Source organism: Mesoplodon mirus (assembly GCF_964341445.2).
Source record: "Mesoplodon mirus genome assembly, chromosome: 8".
NCBI classification, from domain to species: domain Eukaryota; kingdom Metazoa; phylum Chordata; class Mammalia; order Artiodactyla; family Ziphiidae; genus Mesoplodon; species Mesoplodon mirus.
Window position 1 is genome coordinate 77,039,853 of NC_138984.1, and position 21,397 is coordinate 77,061,249.

At 36.5% G+C, this 21,397-nt stretch overlaps 1 protein-coding gene across 8 annotated transcripts in view; it reads left to right on the forward strand.

Annotated features, from left to right (window-relative positions):
- Nucleotides 1-21,397, forward strand: part of SLC4A10 (solute carrier family 4 member 10) — a gene marked incomplete at both ends in the record, with an annotated part of 302,753 nt that overhangs the window by 87,944 nt on the left and 193,412 nt on the right. The gene's annotated exons all lie outside the window — the stretch shown is intronic.

Here is a 21,397-nt window from a genome sequence, read left to right on the forward strand (position 1 = left end):
GAATTGAATCCTCTCATTTAGTACATCATCCATATAAAGTATGTCAGAAATAAACTAATGGAATTCCACAAGTGTGAGTAAAAATGAAACCAGACAGAATTGCTCTTCTGACCCTTTATTTAGAGCAATAGCAGATCCATATAATTGAGAGTACTCTGTTTCTTTCTGTAGAAGTCTGCATTATTTGAAAAACCCATTTTTCTAGAAGTTCTTGTGAAGTTGTTTTTATTAATCCTGTGACTTCACATTGCCTGGGAAATAGCCATACATATGGTAGGGGCCCAATAAGTTTTCAATACTTATTTTAGAATCATAGATCCATTTCTGGGAGAAACTTTGGAGAACGTTGGGCTTTGGGTTGCTTTAAAACTTTTAAACACTTTTTACCTTAGAAGACAGATAAAAGACATTTACTGAAATGATCCTTTCCTTATCCCAATCCTTTTTTAAAAATGAATATAAGTAAGGAATATAAGTAAGTTTAAAAGGTAATTGAATATTCTTTTACCAAACTTCTCTTTACAAAAGGCAACAGAACCTAGTTTCAATGAAGTACATTGCAAAATGTGCTGCATATAAATGGATACCATCTATTTCTAGCCATTCCTTTCTTTCATATTTTATTCAAACTCATAATAATTTATTGAGTCTATTGTGTAGTACGGAGGGAGGCAGTAGAGCGCAGTAGTTAAGAACTCAAGTTAATAGAGCTGGAATTGCTTCTTTAGACCCCATATCCTCCACTTACAGACAGTATTTATCTTAGTAATGTTACCTCACCTCTCTTTCGCAATACTGTCATCTGTAAAACGAGGGTACTAATATGCTAATCTCTAGGCTTGTAATGAAAATCAATTGAATTAATGAATTAATGTAAGTAAATTGCTTCAAACAGTGACTAACTTAACAAATATTAGTTATTATAATTACTCCCCACTGGACTAGGTAAAGTTGAGGAGAAAGCTACAAAAGATAAACAAGATATAAAACAAATCCACCCCTTCAAGGAATTTATGTTATAGTATATGTAAAGTATCAACTGTATATGTATATAAATGTAAAATACATACACACACAAACACATACATATGTAGTACACACGTATGTATACATACACAAACATTATACTTTAATTATATATAGTATACTAAAAAGAAACTAAACAACTTGCCTAAGATCAGAATTGCCAGCAAAGGATAGGATGATATTGGGTTCAAACCAGGAGGTCTAGCTCTACAGCTCTTGCTCTTAACCACTGTGTTATACTGCTTAAGGTTATATACATTCAAATTAGATACTAGATAGTCTCGTATAAATTAGTATATTCTAAATACCAAATTGAGATGAGAGACGTCACGGTAAACTGAAAGTGCTGTGGAAGACTTCATGTAAGAGACGTGATGACTTTCATCTGACACATTCTTTTTGATTTCTCTCCCACTACAAATGACATGTATAAAGTCTTTAGCACAGTTTCTACCATAGGTAATAAATTATAGTTGTTGTTATTATTATCACAGTCTTTCTGATAATTGCTTCTAAATCTCCCCTAATTGGTGCAATGTACTGTTTGAAAGCCATAAATCTAATCTATGCTCATGACTTAAACTACGCATCAGTGCTTCTTAATTGTAATTATGCATCAAAATCAAATGTTTAGCTTTTTAAAAACATTGATGCCCCAGGCTTATTTCAGAAGTACTAAATAAAGTCTATGGATTTTTAGCCCAGGCTTCTATATTTACAAAAAGCTTTCCAAGTGAATCTGATGGGCTGCCAAAATTGAGAAATGCTGCTTTACATGGTGGTGAATTGCAAATCTATAGCTTAAATCTACATCTTAACCTCTATCTAGTGCTCCAGACTGCATCTCTGCTCATTTATCTCATCAATATCTCAAAGTTGGTATGCCCCAGGCAAAACATTATTTTATCTTCAAAACCTCTTTGTCTTTCCTAGCATGATGACCTAGTAATAATTTTCAACTTTTTAATCCAACCATAGGTCCAATTACTCACTAAGTTATGTAGATTCTTTCTTCCAAGTAATCCAAAATTTACCTTTTCTTTCCATTCCCCATTGTCTTGATCTCAATGGAAGTTCATGTTCATTTCTCACCTGGACTACTGTAGTCATTTCTTAATTGGTATTTCTTTTTTCTTCCCATTGCTCATCTCCAAAGCAACCTATTCCCTCCTCAGCTACCAGAGTATTCTTTCTAAAATGGAAACCAAGAGCAGGCATTTGCCTACTTAAACTCATTCTAAGGCTCCCCATTGCCTTCATGATAATTTTCAGAGATCAGATAAGTGAGAACATACAATATTTATCTTTCCCTGTGTGACTTATTTCATTTAGCATAATGTCCTCAAGGTTCATCCATGTTGTTGCAAATGGCAGGATTTTCTTCTTTCTCATGGCTAAATAATATTCCACTACATTTATTTTATTCATTCATCTATTGATGTACACTTAGGTCGTTTCCATATTTTGGATATCGTCAATAATATGGCAATGAACATGGGGATGCAGACTTCTCTTTGAGATAGTTATTTTACTTCCTTCAAATACTTACCCAGAAGCGGTACTGCTAGATCATATGGTAGCTCTATTTTTAATTTTTTGAGGAATGAGGAAGTGACATTTAAACTTAGCCATTTTTAGTTAAACTTAGTCTAAATTCTACTAGTTAGAGAGAGACAGCCTCTCTCAAATCTTTTAAAATGCTGTTCTCTTTGCCTATAATGCCTTTGGTCCCTCATTTCTCTTGTTTTTGCCTGGCTCACTCTCTCTTATATCTCAAGATTTATTTAGATTAAGCATTACCTCCTTTTGAAACATCCCCTCATCTCTTCAGAGTGAATTAGGTGTTTTTTCTATATCTTCTTCTGGATCCTAGTATTTACCTTAAATGAAGCACAATACATGCTGTACTGAAGTCATTGATTTTCCTGTCTTGACTGTGAACTGCTTAAAGGCAAAGTTAGTGTCTTTTACTTTTTTCAAGCCAGCACTAATATTGTTCCTGGCACATTGTAACTACTTAATAAATTTTTGTTGAATATTAAAATGGGTAATGAGTATGAAATGTTCATGGAAACATATGGCCTAGGTCACTTTGGAATCATTAGGAATTCATAGTAGCTGAGGTGTATAAGCAGGGTTGGACCAGACTGTGAAGTGTTTAAAAGTTAAATTAAGGAATTTTAGATTTTATACTTAACTAATATAATATCGTTGCAGTATAACATATTGATTAAGAGTATTAACCTGCCGGGACTTCCCTGGTGACAGAGTGGTTAAGAATCACTTGCCAGTGCAGGGAACACGGGTTCGATCCCTGGTCTGGGAAGATCCCACATGCCGTGGAGCAACTAAGCCCGTGCGCCACCACTACTGAGCCTGTGCTCTAGAGCCCACAAGCCACAACTACTGAGTCTGTGTGCCACAACTACTGAAGCCCGTGCGCCTAGAGCCTGTGCTCGGCAACAAGAGAAGCCACCACAATGAGAAGCCTGCGCACCGCAACGAAGAGTAGCCCCCGCTCGCCCCAACTAGAGAAAGCCCCCGCACAGCAACGAAGACCCAGTGCAGCCAAATATAAATACATACATACATACATACATACATAAATACATACATAAATATATATATTTTTAATTAATTAATTTATTTATTTATTTATGGCTGTGTTGGGTCTTCGTTTCTGTGCAAGGGCTTTCTCTAGTTGTGGCAAGTGGGGGCCACCCTTCATCGCGGTGCGCGGGCCTCTCACTATCGAAGCCTCTCTTGTTGCGGAGCACAGGCTCCAGACGCGCAGGCTCAGTAATCGTGGCTCACGGACTTAGCTGCTCCGCGGCACGTGGGATCTTCCCAGACCAGGGCTCGAGCTCTTGTCCCCTGCATTGGCAGGCAGATTCTCAACCACTGCGCCACCAGGGAAGCCCATACATAAATATTAAAAAAAGTATTGACCTGCCTTCAAACCCTGCCTCTGCCTCTTAATAGCTAAGGGTTCCTGGGAAAGTTTCTTAGCCTCTTTAAGTCTCAGAATACTCAACCGTTTTGAAGATTTTTAATGAGTAACAGTATGTAAAGTTCTAGCACTGTACCTGGCAGGTTGTAAGCCTTACATGTTACTTATTATTATTATTGCAATTGTATGCAACATTGAGAAAAATCAGACAGCTAAGGGACTAACAGTTTCAGAATGTAGAGTTAAAATTATCCAATGATTGACCATTTAGCTGGCAATCAGAAAACCAAAATTTTAGTTCTCGTTCTATCTCTGCTATTGGCTTACTCTAAAGCTTGAATGTATCTCAGTTTCCTCATACAGAAAAGTATGTGAATGCTTTTAATGTATGTTAATGCAAAAATAGTAGTGTTAATGCTTTCCTCACCAGGATGTTGTAAACATTTGAGATGTCTAAAGAAAATAAACTTAAATTATAAAGAGTGGGAACCTATATTCTTTGAAGTCGCTGATATCATCATGCTTTTGTACAAGCTGTGCCATCATTTGCCTGGAATGCTCTTCTTATTCACCTTGATAATCCTATTTTTCCTTTAAGACTCAGTTTAAGCATCAGTTATTGGGATTAGGTGGTCATTTATTGGGATTAGGTGCTATCCCTTAGAATGCTAAGCCTACTTCTGGTATAATATTTACCATGTATAACATTTGAAAAAACACCTACTTGTATGTCTTCTCCCATAGAATGTAAAATTCTAGAAGGCAAGTGTGTCTTATAATTCGGTATTCCCACTGCTAGTACAGACTCTGGCACATGTTAAATTATTAGTAAATATTAACTCAAAGAAAGGATTATGTTATATAAATTTAAGAATACTGAAGTATGTTTTAAAGCAGCACAAATGTTTCTGAAGCTCATTCAGAGGTTGTTTGCTGTGAACTGGAGAGTAGAAAATGTGGTAATAGTTACAATCAACTATAATAATAGCAGAATAAATATTAACAGTAGAATAATAGCAAGAAGAACATATTACCCTGGTAGATATTTTCTGAAAATATAGCAAAGATGAAGGAAAATCAGGAGACTTTAGGTATAACTACCAGGTAGAACACACCCAGCTACATTTCCTTTCTCACAAAATCCTATTAAAGAGACAATTAATGGTATTTCTAACCTTTTCTCTGTACCAAAACTAAATTAGGGTGGGGAAAATGGGAGAGGAAAGAAAACAGTGACAAAATTTTGTGAGCAAAAATGCAGAAGGAAAATGTCAAGTGACTTGGCTAACTGAGAAAACAGAATTGTAAACTAGCATTGGCAAAAGCTGAGAACCAACACAATTTATACTGAAGCATCCCGAAAGGCACCAGATACCTCTGAAAGAGAGAATCAAGCTACTAAAGTAAAAAGTATTGAATTAAAATTCAGCCACATTTCTGGATCATCTTTCTCCTTTACTTCAGTCAACTAGGCAAATATCCCACCTCTACTCCAGCAGTAGACTGGAGAGGGGAAGATAGAATCTCTTTGGACTGAGTAAGCCAGGAACAGATAAGTTCATAAAGCACCATATTAAAAACAACTTCAGGAGAATACTGTGATCCCAACTCTCTTCCTCTATTTTGCTCCTAGAAAGCTGGCAGCCAGGCATTCATCTGCCATGCAGGATAATGGAAGATCCAACTGGACTCAACAAGCTCAGGAGGAAGGTCCCAGACATATTGACATCAGGGTTTCCCAAAGAAACAGCCAAATCAAATCACTTTACAATATGCTCAAAGTTGACAAGCCCTATCCAAATACTCAGGGCTTCCAATTAGCTTTTTGGTTTCATACTTTTAAATATGAGCACAAAACCAAAAACCATAAAACCTCTGAGGAAATCTTCTAACATAAAAGATAGAGGCCAGGGTCTTCCCTGGTGGCGCAGTGGTTGGGAGTCCGCCTGCCGATGCAGGGGACGCGGGTTCGTGCCCCAGTCCAGGAAGATCCCACATGCCGCAGAGTGGCTGGGCCCGTGAGCCATGGCCACTGAGCCTGCATGTCCGGAGCCTGTGCTCTGCAACGGGAGAGGCCACAACAGTGAGAGGCCCGCGTACCGAGAAAAAAAAAAAAAAGATAGAGGCCAATGTTTCTTTGGATTTGAAATCAAAAACAAAGGTAACAAAAGCAAAAATAAACAAGTGGAAGTACATCAAATTAAAAGGCTGCTTCATAGCAAAGGAAACCATCAACAAAATGAAGAGGCAACCTACTGAATGGGAGAAAATATTTGCATATCATATATCTGATAAGGGGTTAATATCTAAAATATGTAAAGAACTCATACAACTCAATAGCAAAAAGGCAATCCTATTAAAAAATGGGCAGAGCACCTGAATAGACATTTTTTCCAAAGAAAATATGTGAACAGCCAACAGGTACATAAAAAGATGCTCACTAATTATCAGGGAAATGCAGATGAAAACCACAATGAGACATCACATCACACCTGTTAGAATGGCTGATATCAAAAAGCCAAGAAATGACAAGCGTTTGAGAGGGTGTGGAGAAAAGGGAACCCCTATGCGCTGTTGGTGGGAATGTAAATTGGGACAGCCACTATGGAGACTCCTCAAAAAGAGAACTACCAAATGATCCAGCAGTTACACTTCTGGGTATTTATCCAAAGAAAACAAAAGCACTAACTCAAAAATCTATCTATCTATCTATCTATCTATCTATCTATCTATCTATCTATCTCCATCCTAATGTTCATTGCAGTGTTATTTACAATAGCCAAGATATGGAAACAACCTAAGTGTTCACTGACAGATGAACAGATAAAGAAAATGTGGTGTATGTATTGTATAGGCAGTGGACTATTATTCAACCATAAAAAAAGAATGAAATGAACTCTTGCCATTTGCAATAACATGGGTGGAACTTGAAGGCATTATGCTAAGTGAAATAAGTCAGACAGAAAGACAAATACCATATGATTCAATAATGAATTAATTTTACATATATAATTATTTTTATTTACAATCCCTATTTTGCATATGAGGCACAAAGAACTTGCGCAAAGTCACATGGCTAAGTAAGTAGTAAGTGCCATAACTGGATATGAACCCTGGAGGTCTGGTTTTAGAGATTTTCTTAGGCTCCACTCTGCTTCCTCTTATCTTAGTGCCTATTGATAGCATGAATTTAATAAACGAGAGCCGTTTATAGTATAAGCCTAACTATAAATTAGTTTTGGCTGTTTCTTTTAGATACTAAGTAGAGGAGGAGATTAATCACATATATTTCTTTTTTTTAAATTGTGATACAACTTTTACATACTATTTTCAAACTTGCAAAATAATACACCATGTTTTCGTGGATTTTACATATGTGGTAAAAGTGTAAACACATACATGGAGATAACGTGCATACTGGCTATTTTTTTATGCATCTTTATTGGAATATAATTGCTTTACAATGTTGTGTTCGTTTCTGCTGTACAACAAAGTGAATCAGCTATATGCATACATATATCCCCACATCCCCTCCCTCTTGAGCCTCCCTCCCACCCCCTCCTCCTTATCCCACCCCTCTAGGTTGTCACAGACACCAAGCTGATCTCCCTGTGCTATGCAGCAGCTTCCCACTATCTATTTTACATTTGGTAGTGTATATATGTCAGTGCTACTCTCTCACTACGTCCCAGCCTCCGCTTCCTGCCCTGTGTCCTCAAGTCCGTTCTCAACACTGTCATCTTTATTCCTGCCTTACCACTAGGTTCATCAGTACCGTTTTTCTAGATTCCATATATATGCATTAGCATACGGTATTTGTTTTCCTCTTTCTGAATTATTTCACTCTGTATGACAGACTCTAGGTCCATCCACCTCACTACAAATAATTTCGTTCCCTTTTATGGCTGAGTAATATGCCATTGTATACATGTGCCACATCTTCTTTATCCATTCATCTGTCGATGGACATTTAGTTTGTTTCCATGTTCTGGCTATTGTAAATAGTGCTGCAATGAATATTGTGGTAAATGTATCTTTTTTTTTTTTTTGCGGTACGCGGGCCTCTCCCTATTGTGTCCTCTCCCGTTGCGGAGCACAGGCTCCAGACGTGCAGGCTCAGCGGCCATGGCTCACGGGCCCAGCCGCTCCGCGGCATGTGGGATCTTCCCGGACCGGGGCACGAACCCGTGTCCCCTGCATCAGCAGGCGGACTCCCAACCACTGCGCCACCAGGGAACCCAAATGTATCTTTTTGAATTATGGTTTTCTTAGGGTATATGCCTGAGTAGTGGTATTGCTAGGTCATATGGTAGTTCTATTTTCAGTTTTTTAAGGAACCTCCATACTGTTCTCCATAGTGACTGTATCAATTTACATTCCCACCAACAGTGCAAGAGGGTTCCCTTTTCTTCACACCCTCTCCAGCATTTATTGTTTCTAGATTTTTTTTTTTTTTTTTTGTGGTACGCGGGCCTCTCACTGTAGTGGCCTCTCCCATTGTGGAGCACAGGCTCTGGAAGTGCAGGCTCAATGGCCATGGCTCATGGTCCTAGCCACTCTGCGGCATGTGGGATCTTCCCAGACTGGGGCACAAACCTGTGTCCCCTGCATCAGCAGGTGGACTCTCAACCACTGCACCACCAGGGAAGCCCTGTTTCTAGATTTTTTGATGATGGCCATTCTGACCAGTGTGAGGTGATAGCTCAGAGTGGTTTTGATTTGTATTTCTCTGATGATTAATGTTGTTGAGCATCTTTTTATGTGTCTGTTGGCCATCTGTATGCCTTCTTTGGAGAAATGTCTATTTAGGTCTTCCACACGTTTTTGGATTGGGTTGTTTGATTTTTTGATATTGAGCTGCATGAGTTGCTTGTATATTTTGGAGATTAATCCTTTATCAGCTGCTTCATTTGCAAATATTTTCTCCCATTCTGAGTGTTGTCTTTTCATCTTGTTTATGCTTACCTTTGCTGGGCAAAAGCCTTTAAGTTTCATTAGGTCCCATTTACTTAGTTTTGTTTTTATTTCCATTACTTTAGCAGGTGGGTCAAAAAGGATCTTGCTGTGATTTATGTCATAGAGTGTTCTGCCTATGTTTTCCTCTAAGAGTTTTATAATGTCTGGCCTTACATTTAGGTCTTTAACCCATATTGAGTTTATTTTTGTTTTGTATGGTGTTAGGAAGTGTTCTTTAATCCATATTGAGTTTATTTTTGTTTTGTATGGTGTTAGGAAGTGTTCTAATTTCATTCTTTTACATGTAGCTGTCCAGTTTTCTCAGCACCACTTTTTTTTTTTTTTTTTGGTACACGGGCCTCTCACTGTTGTGGCCTCTCCAGTTGTGGAGCACAGGCTCCGGATGCACAAGCTCAGCGGCCATGGCTCATGGGCCCAGCTGCTCTGCGGCATGTGGGATCTTCCTGGACTGGGGCACGAACACATGTCCCCTGCATCAGCAGGCAGATTCTCAACCACTGCGCCACCAGGGAAGCCCAGCACCACTTATTGAAGAGGCTGTCTTTTCTCCATTGTATATTCTTTCCTCCTTTATCAAAGATAAGGTGACCATATGTGCATGGGTTTATTTCTGGGCTTTCTATCCTGTTCCATTGATCTATATATCTATTTTTGTGCCATTACCATACTGTCGTGATTATTGTAGCTTTGTAGTATAGTCTGAAGTCAGGGAGCCTGATTCCTCCAGCTCCGTTTTTCTTTCTCAAGATTGCTTTGGCTATTTGGGGTCTTTTGTGTTTCCATACAGATTGTAAAATTTTTTGTTCTAGTTCTGTGGAAAATGCCATTGGTAATTTGATGGGGATTGCATTGAATCTGTAGATTGCTTTGGGGAGCCTCATCATTTTCACAATGTTGATTCTTCCAATCCAAGAACATGGTATATCTCTCCATCTGTTTGTATCATCTTTAATTTCTTTCATCAGTGTCTTATAGTTTTCTGCATACAGGTCTTTTGCCTCCTTAGGCATGTTTATTCCTGGATATTTTTTCTTTTTGTTGCAATGGTATATGGGAGTGTTTCCTTAATTTTGCTTTCTGATCTTTTGTTCTTAGTGTATAAGAAAGCAAGAGATTTCTGTGCATTCCTTTTATATCCTGCTACTTTACCAAATTCATTGATTAGCTCTAGTAGTTTTCTGGTGGCATCTTTAGGATTTTCTACATATAGTAAGTATCATGTTATCTGCAAACAGTGATAGTTTTACTTCTTCTTTTCCGATGTGGATTGCTTTTATTTCTTTTTCTTTGCTGATTGCCGTGGCTAAAACTTCCAAAACTATGTTGAATAATAGTGGTGAGAATGGGCAACCTTGTCTTGTTCCTGATCTTAGAGGAAATGCTTTCAGTGTTTTACCATTCAGCATGATGTTGGCTGTGGGTTTGTCATATATGGCCTTTATTATGTTGAGGTAGGTTCTCTCCATGCCCACTTTCTGGAGAGTTTTTTTCATAAATGCATGTTAAGTTTTGTTAAAAGCTTTTTCTGCATCTATTGAAATTATCATATGGTTTTTATCCTTCAGTTTGTTAATATGGGGTATCACATTGACGGATTTGCATAAATTCAAGAATCCTTGTATTCCTGGGGTAAACCCCACTTGATCATAGTGTATGATCCTTTTAATATGCTGTTGGATTCTGTTTGCTAGTATTTTGTTCAGGACTTTTGCATCTATGTTCATCAGTGATATTGGCCTGTAATTTTCTTTTTTGTGACATCTTTGTCTGGTTTTGGTATCAGGGTGATGGCGGCCTCATAGAATGAGTTTGGGAGTGTTCCTCCCTCTGCTATATTTTGGAAGAGTTTGAGAAGGATAAGTGTTAGTTCTTCTCTAAATTTCTGTTAAAATTCGCCTGTGAAGCCATCTGGCCCTGTGCATTTGTTAGTTGGAAGATTTTAAATCAGAGCTTCAATTTCAGTCCTTCTGATTGGTCTGTTCATATTTTCTATTTCTTCCTGGTTCATCTTGGAAGGTTGTACTTTTCTAAGAATTTGTCCATTTCTTCCAGGTTGTCCATTTTATTGTCATATAGTTGCTTGTAGTAGTCTCTCATGATCCTTTGTATTTCTTAGGTATCAGTTGTTACTTCTCCTTTTGCTTTTCTAATTCTGTTGATTTGAGTCTTCTCCCTTTTTTTCTGCTGTGTCTGGCTAATGGTTTATCAATTTTGTTTATCTTCAAAAAGAACCAGCTTTTAGTTTTTTTGATATTTGCTATTTTTTCCTTCATTTCATTTTCATTTATTTCTCATCTGACCTTTATGATTTCTTTCCTTCTGCTAACTTTGGGGTGTTTTTTGTTGTTCTTCTTCTTTCTCTAATTGCTTTAGGTGTAAGGTTATGCTGTTTATTTGAGATTTTTCTTGTTTCTTGAGGTAGGATTGTATTGCTATAAACTTCCCTCTTAGAACTGCTTTTGCTGCATCCCAAAGGTTTGGGGTCTATGTGTTTTCATTGTCATTTGTTTCTAGGTATTTTTTGATTTCTTCTTTGATTTTTTCAGTGATCCCTTGGTTATTTAGTAGCGTGTTGTTTAGCCTTCATGTGTTTGTAGTTTTTCCAGTTTTTTTTTTCTGTAATTGATATCTAGTCTCATAGCATTTTGGTCAGAAAAGATGCTTGATACAATTTCAGTTTACCTACGCATAGTTTGTGACCCAAGATGTGATCTATCCTGGAGACTGTTCCTCAAGAATGAGCACTTGAGAAGAAAGTATATTCTGTTGTTTTTGGATGGAACGTCCTATAATTATCAATTAAGTCCATCTGGTCTACTGTGTCATTTAAAGCTTGTGTTTCCTTATTTTGTTTGGATGTTCTGTCAATTCGTGTAAGTGGGGTGTTAAAGTCTCCTAATATTATTGTGTTACTGTCAATTTCCCCTTTTATTCCTGTTAGCATTTGCCTTATGTATAGTGGTGCTTGTATGTTGGATGCCTAAATATTTACAAGTGTTATGTATTCTTCTTGGATTGATCCTTTGATCATTATGTAGTGTCCTTCCTTGTCTCTTATAAGAGTCTTTAATTTAAAGTCTATTTTGTCTGATATGAGTATTGCTACTCCAGCTTTCTTTTGATTTCCATTTGCATGGAGCATCTTTTTCCATCCCCTCACTTTCAGTCTGTATGTGTCCCTAGTTCTGAAGTGGGTCTCTTGTAGATAGCATATATAGGGGTCTTGTTTTTGTATCCATTCCTCCAGTTTGTGTCTTTTGTTTGGAGCATTTAGTCCATTCACGTTTAAGGTAATTATCAATATGTATGTTCCTGTTACCATTTTCTTAACTGCTTTGGGTTTGTTTTAATAGGTCCTTTGTTTCTCTTGTGTTTCCTGCCTAGAGAAGTTCCTTTAGCATGTGCTGTAAAGCTGGTTTCATGGTGCTGAATTCTCTTAACTTTTGCCTGTCTGTAATGCTTTTGATTTCTCTGTCAAATCTGAATGAGATCCTGCTGGGTAGAGTAATCTTGGTTGTAGGTTTTTTCCTTTCATCATTTTAAATATATCCTTCCACTCCCTTCTGGCCTGCCGAGTTTCTCCTGAAAAATCAGGTGATAAATTTATGGGCATTCCCTTGTATATTATCTGTTGCTTTTCCCTTGCTGCTTTTAATATTTTTTCTTTGTATTTAATTTTTGATAGTTTGATTAACATGTGTTTCAGTGTGTTTCTCCTTGGGTTTATCCTGTATGGGACTCTCTGCGCTTCCTGGACTTGATTGACTATTTCCTTTCCCATGTTATTGAAGTTTTCAACTATAATCTCTTCAAATATTTTCTCAGACCTTTTCTCTTTCTCTTCCTCTTCTGGGACCCCTATAATTCAAATGTTGGTGTGTTTAATTTTGTCCCAGAGGTCTCTGAGACTGTCTTCAATTCTTTTCTGTCTTTTTTCTTTATTCTGCTCCTTGGCAGTTATTTCCACCATTCTATCTCCCAGGTCATTTATTCATTCTTCTGCCTCAGTTATTCTGCTATTGATTCCTTCTTGAGTATTTTTAATTTCAGTTATTGTGTTGTTCATCACTATTTGTTTGTTCTTTAGTTCTTCTAGGCCCTTGTTAATTGCTTCTTGTATTTTCTCCATTCTATTTCTGAGATTTTGGATCACCTTTACTGTCATTACTCTGAATTCTTTTAATGGTAGACTGCCTATTTTCTCTTCATTTGTTTGGTCTAGTGGGTTTTTACCTTGCTCCTTCATCTGCTGCATATTTCTCTATCTTCTCATTTTGTTTAACTTACTGTGTTTGGGGTCTCCTTTCTGCAGGCTGCAGGGTCATAGTTCCTCTACTTCTGTTGTGTGTCCCCAGTGGGTGAGGTTAGTCCAGTGGCTTGTGTAGGCTTCCTGGTGGAGGTGACTGATGCCTGTGTTCTGGCAGGTGGATTTGGATCTTGTCCCTCTGATGGGCAGGAATGCATCTGGTGGTGTATTTTGGAGTGTCTGTGAGCTTAGTATGACTTTAGGCAGCCTATCTGCTAATGGGTGGCATTGTGTTCCTGTCTTGCTAATTGTTTGGCATGAAACGTCTAGCACTTTAGCTTGCTGGCTGCTGGGTGGAGCCAAGTCTTAGTGCTGAGACAAAGACCTCTAGGAGAGCACTCACCAATTAATTTTCCACGAGTTCTTTGGTGGCCTGATGTCCTGGACTCGGCTCTCCCACCTTGGAGGCTCAGGCCCAACCCCCGGGCAGAGCACCAAGACCCTGCAAGCCACATGTCACAGGAAAAAAGGAAGCAGAAAAAACAAAACAAAAAGCCCAAACAAACGAACAGACAAAACCCCAAGACAAATGGAAAAAGCAAAAATAAACAGACAAAATCACGCAAAGAAACATACACACACGCACTCACAAAAAGAAAAGAAAAAAAAAGAGAGAGAAAACAAAGAAGAAGAGAGCAGCCATACCAATAAACAAACCTCAAAATGAAAACAAACACTAAACACTAAACTAACAGAAACAAATCAAATGCAGAATCACATATATTTCTAATAATTGGCATTTGGTTCTTCTAAGGAGTGGAAAAATTCTCACGTCTCAATTATACACAAATTTAATTCATATAATAGATAGCTTTTGGTTTTGTGAAGGGAATAAATAATTGAGGAAATTTAAGAAGTTATCCATCGAAAGTTTTATATATATTTTTACTCATTTTTCTTTTTTCCTCATTTTCCATTTCAAATCTAATTCCATTTTTCCATGTTTAAGATTTTTAATTTTCTTTCTCTATGTCCCTTGAATTTTGACATAATTAGAAAATTTAAGAGCACAGATTTTTTTTTTGGTTTGGTTTTGTCCTTTTTTAGATTTAAAGGGGAAAGTAAATAAAGTGGTCCTTCTCCTTTCCCTCTCCACATTTTTTTTTTTTTTCTTTTTGTGGTATGCGGGCCTCTCACTGTTGTGGCCTCTCCCGTTGCGGAGCACAGGCTCCGGACGCGCAGGCTCAGCGGCCATGGCTCACGGGCCCAGCCACTCCGTGGCATATGGGATCCTCCCAGACCGGGGCACGAACCCATATCCCCTGCATCGGCAGGCGGACTCTCAATCACTGCGCCACCAGGGAGGCCCCCCTCTCCACATTTTTGACATGTGTATAATTAGGAAAATTGCTTTGCTTAGAGTTACTATTAAATGTAATAGAAGTTAATTTTTTTAGTAAATTGCATGACTACTCAGATTTCTACGACTTTACTAATGATATGATAAAATATATCACTAATAAACAATCACTGAGGCTAAAGAAAAATATTATAGAACTGCTTAGATTTGCTTACTTTACTTTTTATATTATTTAAACACTATACTTTTTGTAGCTTAAGCATGTACCTGAAGTATCTATTTTCACTGCTTGTTATCATTGAAGTTCATCTTCTAATGTTTTATTACTTACTCCTCAGAACAATTTTAGTTATGTAAAAATATCTTGAAATTTCCTTGTTTATTTAATCCATAATGCTTTACAAATATCATTTTATTATTCCTACTCTCTGACTTGATTTGTTTGATTTACTTATATTAGAAAACTCCTTTCTTTCTTAAGTTTGCAAATTATTGAATATTCAAGTCCAATTCACCTATAAATCATTAAAATACAGACATTTTGGGCTTATTTCAGTTTAAATAACTCATATAATTGACTATTGTGTATGTAGGCCAACTCAGAACTGTCCTAATTTGTGATGGGAAGGTTAAATACTTGTGCAGTACTCTAATTTTGTAGATTCTTACAAAGTTGAAAAGAACAAGCCTTTATTCACAATGGAAAGGTTAGAAATTGATAATTTTACTTAAAAATGTATCTGTATACATTTATCCCCTTCCTATAATTGATACTTATGTCTCCTACAAGTGCATAGTATCTCCGTAAAAATATCAGGAATGGAAAAGTGTATTAATATATGGAAGGATTATAAATGTTATTATAATTCATTTTTATAATGTAAGCTGAAGTACAGATAGGTATTTAATACAGACAAAAATGACCCTTACACTGAAGTAGAAAACAATTGAATATAAAAATATTCAAGTATTGTACAACTGAAAAGGATCTTAGATATCATGAAGTAATGTTTAAATTCATCTTATTTTTTATTTTATTTTTATTTGTTTATGTCCTTCAGTTTCTTAGCTCAGGATTCCTTCTTGCATCCCATACATTGTTTCTGGGATCATTTTATTTCTTTCTGAAATATATACTTAGAAGATCCTTTAGAAAGGATGCCTTAGTGATAAATTCTCTCAGTTTCTGTTTGTCTGAAGTGCCTTTCTTGAATGATAGTTAGCTGGGTATCTACCTCTATATTAACAATTATTTTTTCTTAGTATCCTGAAGATATTATTTTACTGTCTTCTGGCTTCTATTTTTGTTAGTTTGTCATTCCTTTGTAGGTAATCTCTTTCTTTTTCTTTGCTGCTTTAAAAATGTGTCATTCTGCAGTTTCACATGATATGTCTACGTGTGAATTGTCTTTTAATTATACTGTTTGTGATTACTGAATCTGAGGATTCATGTATTCTATCAATTCTGGAAAATTTTTCACCTATTATTTTCAAACAGTACTTCTCCCTCATTTTCTCTATTCTCATCTTCTAGAACTCCAATTATGTACATGTTAGACTTTATCATATTATCCTTCATTTAAAAATTATCTATTTCATATTTTTCACATTGTTATTCTGTGATATATTATGTATAATTTTTCAGCTATTTTCCCCAGTTCCTTAATTCTTGTCTTTCCAGCCCACTGTTTTATCTGTTCATGTTCATGGAGTTTTAAATTTTAAGAATATTATCTATATAATTATTATTTCTCCACTTTCTAGAAATTCTACTTTTTGCACATCAGGATTTTTTATCCTGTCCCAGGTTTTAGGAGACGTTTTCTTTCTAGGCATTTGCATTGTAATGAGAACCAAATCAGTAGTCCTACTCTGGTCCTACTAATGTCTTTCTCCCTTATTCAGATAAATAGAGTTTTTTTCTTGATATTTATGCCCAAACTACCACTTTATCCCCGTGTCTGCCTTGCAAAGATACATTGATCTTTTAAAAATCAACTGAAGTGTCTCTTTTAATGGAGTTTTTACTGACTTTCTTGGAGAAAAATAATAATCTTTATGATTGAGTTTCACCTGTATGAATTTCTTTCATGATACCATTGTGCATTGTACCTAACATGAAGCCTATAAACTCTTTGAGGGAAGGAGCTTGGTCTTATTGATTTTTGTGGCTCTGATAGTACAAGTAATAATATAAATAACAATGTTATAATTAACGTTTATTGAGAACTTAATACATGCTTGGAAAACTCAAGAATTTTACATGTATTAATAAATCACTCAAGATGCAGAGAAATTACATAAAATGATGAAGTCACACAGCTAGGAATTAATTGAAACAGGACTTAAATCCAGGAGGTATGTGGCCCTACATATGACCCCTCAGTGTTTATCCAATACTGCCTTTATGTTGACCTCCTAAAGGGAGCATCAGCAGCAGAGGGACAGGTTATACCACCAAAACTTGTACTTGAGCTCCAAACAAGATCATGGGGATGTGGCAGATGCTTAGGGAAGGACACAGCAGGACAAATAAGGAAGGCCTACAAAGACAGGTGGAGCCTTGTAGGGCATTTTACATGCAAGCAGTGTGAACAGAGTAGAGACAGCATGAAGCATCAGTAGGAAATTTAGCAGCAGTTAGCATCATTTTTCTGGGTACAGAATTGGGTTTATCTGCAGAAATGAGGCTGTAAGAGGGCTCAACGACAAGGCAGGAGTCAAGTCCAGAATTCAAAACAAACAAATCTGGAGGGTAAGGTGGGCAAACAAGGCAGGAACTCAATTATGAAGGTATCACTGCCCATTAAAATATTTTTGGCTAATTGAAATTGTTCTTAACTTCTCAAACACTTTTTGTCCTTAAACCATCAGATGTTAGGCCCCCTAGAAGGCCTGACAGGAGAGACAATATTCTTGGATCACAGTGGCAGTAATAAGTATAGTACTATATGTTGTGATGAAATTAATCCTGAGCCAGAAATAGCTTAACATTGGAAGATTTTCACCACTGAGCTTTTCAGCATTTCAACATTTCACTATTTCAACCTGACTTTGGAGTACTTCATTTCAACAGATTAACACACCTGACATAAATGTGTAGCCCCCAACAGGTCTTTAATGTTTGCATGGGTGGAGTTTTCCAAGTAAATGAGATGAGAAAAATCTTAAAATTTTTACATGATGACCTAGTTTATGCCTTCTTATCCTTATTCCTATGACAGAGGGTTTTACTCTCCAATTCTTATTTTCAGTTCTATTTTTTCTTGTATGTGTAAAGATGAAATAACACATTTACTTTCCATAAGCAAATGAAACCTAATTGCCACCTCCCCAATTAGACACTTTAGAAGCGGACTCACTTCTTTTTTATGTACAAAAACACCAGAAAGGAGAAAGAGTGATTTATTGGACTACTTTAAATATGTTTCATATGAGTTAATTAATACAGTGTATAAAATAGATGGATAGAACTTGTATTACCATGAAATGGTATAGTCTATATTTTAAAGTAGATGTAAGATTTTCAATACCTAATTTCAAAATAATATGCTAGTAAAAATATATGGGTTCATTTATTGTATTAAACTATAATATACTAAGTGACACTCAAAGTTAGGCCTGACATATGCTTAGATTTCAGTTCAGCTAGTATGTATTGAACTCCTATGAAATGTTAATCTCTGAGCTGATGCTTTCACATCTATTGCCCTATGTAATACAGTATAATGCAATTACAAGTTAAACAGCTGACCTTTTTATATTTGTAAAATACTTTAGCTTACATGGAAAAATGAAAAAAATAGGAGGCCTCCAGAGAAAATATAGATGCATATGATGAATATTAACATTGAATCCAAGTGTTAATGTTTAATTTTCTTATTTTCATTATTTAAAATAAAAAGTAATGAGGAGATGGGTACAACGAGTTAAAGTTTTGCATCTTTAATGAAACAGTAGCAACACATTATTAAAGAAAAGTATGAAAATAATGTGGTATGTGAGATGTTACCAGTTATTAACAGCATGTTTTAACATTACTGAAGTGAGTAAAATCAACCTTAATTTTCTGTGAAGTATTTTAACATTAATGAGAATTGACAAGTATGGAGCCTTTGGAAATAAACACTTAAGAAATGAACTCTCAGGTCATGTTTATAAAATACATGTGTCTATATGTTTCTACTACTTCTTAAGTCAATACTGGAAAATGTTTCATTAATGTTAAACAAGATATTAATCCATAGGTTGAGAGAGACCCTGTAAACTGAATAAAAGGTAATTTCTACATGGATCCTCATGGGTAGAAATATATACATATATTCCTTCAGTTACAGGGAACATTCTTCACAAGAGTTTAATACTTATGTTTGATTAGTTACTCTTTTTCACTCCCTTATTACACATCCAGAAGTTTACTCTACACTCTACTTTTCATTTCTTTCAGAAATTAAACATTCTTTTTTAAAAAATAAATTTATTTTATTCATTTGTTTTTGGCTGCATTGGGTCTTCATTGCTGTGTGCGGGCTTTCTCTATTTGTGGTGAGCAGGGGCTACTCATCGTTGCGGTGCATGGGCTTCTCATTGTGGTGGCTTTTCTTGTTGTGGAGCACAGCCTCTAGGCATGTGGGCTTCAGTAGTTGTGGCATGCAGGCTCAGTAGTTGTGGCTCATGGGCTCTAGAGCACAGGCTCAGTAGTTGTGGTGCATGGGCTTAGTTGCTTGCGGCATGTGGGATCTTCTTGGACCAGGGCTCGAACCTGTGACCCCTGCATTGACAGGTGGATTGGTAAACTCTGCGCCACCAGGGAAGCCCAGAAATTAAGCAGTCTTGAGTTATTTATGCTATTGAGAACTCTTTGATGATTCAGTCTCTTTCCCACCATTTTGTCTTCTACTCTTTATTCAACAGTATCTTTTTTTGTTAATCATAACATTTTTGAATTGTATTTTATTCTTACAGATTGTATAGAGACTATATTTGTAAAAATACAGAGGTGGCTGTATTTATTTATTTAGGTTTTTTTTTTACTGAATTATACTTGATTTACAAAGTTACATTAGTTTCACGTGTACACAATGGTGATTCAACATTTTTATAGATAATACTCCTTCTAAAGTTATAACAAAATAATGGCTACATATCCCTGTGTTGTATAGTATATCCTTGTTTCTGATCTATTTTATTAAGTGAACTTGCTGTGTTTTTTAAAAAAATTTTTAAACATCTTTATTGGCCTATAATTGCTTTACAATGGAGTGCTACTTTCTGCTTTTTTTTTTTTACATCTTTATTGGAGTATAATTGCTTTACAATGGTGTGTTAGTTTCTGCTTTATAACAGAGTGAATCAGTTATACATATACATATGTTCCCATATCTCTTCCCTCTTGCATCTCCCTCCCTCCCACCCTCCCTATCCCAACCCTCTAGGTGGTCACAAAGCACTGAGCTGATCTCCCTGTGCTATGCGGCTGCTTCCCACTAGCTATCTTTTTTACGTTTGGTAGTCTATATATGTCCATGCCACTCTCCCACTTTGTCAAAGCTTATGCTTCCCCCTCCCCATATCCTCAAGTCCATTCTCTACTAGGTCTATGCCTTTATTCCTGTCTTACCCCTAGGTTCTTCATGACATTTTTTTTCTTAAATTACATATATATGTGTAGCATACGGTATTTGTCTTTCTGTTTCTGACTTACTTCACTCTGTATGACAGACTCTAGGTCCATCCACCTCATTACAAATAGCTCAATTTCATTTCTTTTCATGGCTAAGTAATATTCCATTGTATATATGTGCCACATCTTCTTTATCTATTCATCTGTAGAAGGACACTTAGGTTGTTTCCATCTCCTGGCTATTGTAAATAGAGCTGCAATGAACATTTTGGTACATGACTCTTTTTGAATTATAGTTCTCTCAGGGTATATGCCCAGTAGTGGGACTACTGGGTCATATGGTAGATCTATTTGTAGTATTTTAAGGAACCTCCATGCTGTTCTCCATAGTGGCCGTACCAATTCACATTCCCACCAGCAATACAAGAGGGTTCCCTTTTCTCCACAGCCTCTCCAGCATTTATTGTTTCTAGATGTTTTGATTATGGCCATTCTGACTGGTGTGAGATCATGTCTCACTGTAGTTTTGATTTGCATTTCTCTAATGATTAATGATGTTGAGCATTCTTTCATGTGTTTGTTGGCAGTCTGTATATCTTCTTTGGAGAAATGTCTATTTAGGTCTTCTGCCCATTTTTGGACTGGGTTGTTTGATTTTTTTTTGTTATTGAGCTGCATGAGCTGGTGGTAAATTTTGGAGATTAACCCTTTGTCAGTTGCTTCATTTGCAAATATTTTCTCCCATTCTGAGGGTTGTCTTTTCGTCTTGTTTATGGTTTTCTTTGCTGTGCAAAAGCTTTGCAGTTTCATTAGGTCCCATTTGATTATTTTTGTTTTTATTTCCATTCTCTAGGAGGTGGGTCAAAAAGTATCTTGCTGTGATTTATGTCATAGAGTGTTCTGCCTATGTTTTCCTCTAAGAGTTTGATATTTTCTGGCCTTACATTTAGGTCTTTAATCCATTTTGAGCTTATTTTCGTGTATGGTGTTAGGGAGTGATCTAATCTCATACTTTTACATGTACCTGTCCAGTTTTCCCAGCACCACTTATTGAAAAGGCTGTCCTTTCTCCACTGTACATTCCTGCCTCCTTTATCAAAGATAAGGTGACCATATGTGCATGGGTTTATCTCTGGGCTTTCTATCCTGTTCTGTTGATCTGTCTTTCTGTTTTTGTGCCAGTACCATACTGTCTTGATTACCGTAGCTTTGTAG